Source organism: Myotis davidii, unplaced genomic scaffold (assembly GCF_000327345.1).
Source record: "Myotis davidii unplaced genomic scaffold, ASM32734v1 scaffold1330, whole genome shotgun sequence".
Lineage (NCBI taxonomy): Eukaryota > Metazoa > Chordata > Mammalia > Chiroptera > Vespertilionidae > Myotis > Myotis davidii.
The window spans coordinates 1,881,107-1,882,604 of record NW_006283826.1 but is presented as its reverse complement, the minus strand read 5'-3'; the positions used below and the strand labels follow the sequence as shown (position 1 = coordinate 1,882,604).

Here is a 1,498-nt window from a genome sequence, read left to right as displayed (position 1 = left end):
CACCCCTAGGCCCTCCCCTTCTCAGGGAGTCCCAGAGGCAGTGGGCGTCCGGGGAAGAGGAGACCCCTTCTTGGCCCCAGTCACCAACCCAGGTAGGAGGCTGGGTCTCTGTTGCCTCCAGCTTATGAGACGGAACACTCACTCCCCATTTCTCTTGGCTGAACAACTTTGGCCCAGCTGGCTGCTCTATTGTCTGTGATGCCAGGACACCGATGGGGAGACTGATTGGAGCTGGGCCACCCTGCTTCCTTTTGTGTCACCGCCCCCCTGCCCACAGAGTAAACGGCAGCTGGAATCTGACCCTGCCTCCTCTGAGGGTCCGAAGGCACTGTATGCAGCCCCACGCCCACTAGGCATGAGGCCACGTATTAGACCTCATTGTTCACGTCCCCACCTGCTTCCTCACCTTTCTTGACAAAGGTAGAGGAGTCAGTCGGTGCTTCGTCTCAGTAGGTGCAGGTGAGCGCAGGGCTCAGGGAGCGGTAGTGCCTTGCGGGCTGGGCCGCCGGTGATACAGTGGCGTCTCGCCGCTACAGAGGAGCTCGGGGTACAGTCAGGGCAGCACGTGAGCACAGCATGTAGGCACAGCCCTGTTGCAGATCCCCTAGGACAGTGGTGGGCAAACTCATTAGTCAACAGAGCCAAATGTCAACAGTACGATTGAAATTTCTTTTGAGAGCCAGATGTTTTAAACTTAAACTATATACGTAGGTACATTGTTATTAACTTAATTAGGGGACTCCTAAGGCTTAGGAAGAGCCACACTCAAGGGGCCCAAGAGCTGCATGTGGCTCGTGAGCCGCAGTTTGCCGACCACGGCCCTGGGAGAGCACCACTTGGGGAGAGACACCTCGAATCAGTCCCAGGCAGCCGCTTTTAGTGTTCGAACTGCGCCTGTTGTATCTTGGGTTGAGTCCCTGCTGAAGGAGAGGCTTGTGTTTGGGGGTTACAGTGAATGAAAAGTACGCAGAAGCAGTTCGGTGTGATGGTTACAAGACAGACTGCTGACTTCACACTTACGAACTGTGTGACCCTGGGCAAATTCCTTAACCTCTCTGGGCTCCCATTGACCTCAGCTGCAACAGGGAGAGAATAATAGCACGTACCACCTAGGATGGTGGTGAGTCTGGGAGATGAGAAGGATTCTGGGAGTTCATATAAAGTGCTGAGCCCAGGACTTGCCACATAGACTATACCAGGTCAGTGTTAAGCACGTTCTCGTCATTGTAAACACTGGCTCCCGCTCAGAGGAGGGAGAGGCCGATCCCGCCAGGGGACAGGCATGACTCGCGCTCAGTTGGTGGCTCGCTGCGTGGAATGCCTGGGGACTGTCTCATGCTACTTGAACACTTGCTTTTTAATTTTTGGACTAGTTTGCCTACAATGGATTTGGGATACGCTCCTCGCACATGAGGTGTAGAGGTGGGATGTGGAAGGTGGAGAGGCGAGGGGTTGCTGGGTTCACCCAGCCCCATCTTGACGGGGACCCAAGCCCTCA

The 1,498-nt window shown here is 55.2% G+C and overlaps 1 protein-coding gene across 1 annotated transcript in view; it reads left to right on the top strand.

The window, feature by feature from the left end:
* Nucleotides 1-1,498, top strand: part of NOS1 (nitric oxide synthase 1) — an 80,204-nt gene that overhangs the window by 67,688 nt on the left and 11,018 nt on the right. The window lies entirely within an intron of this gene.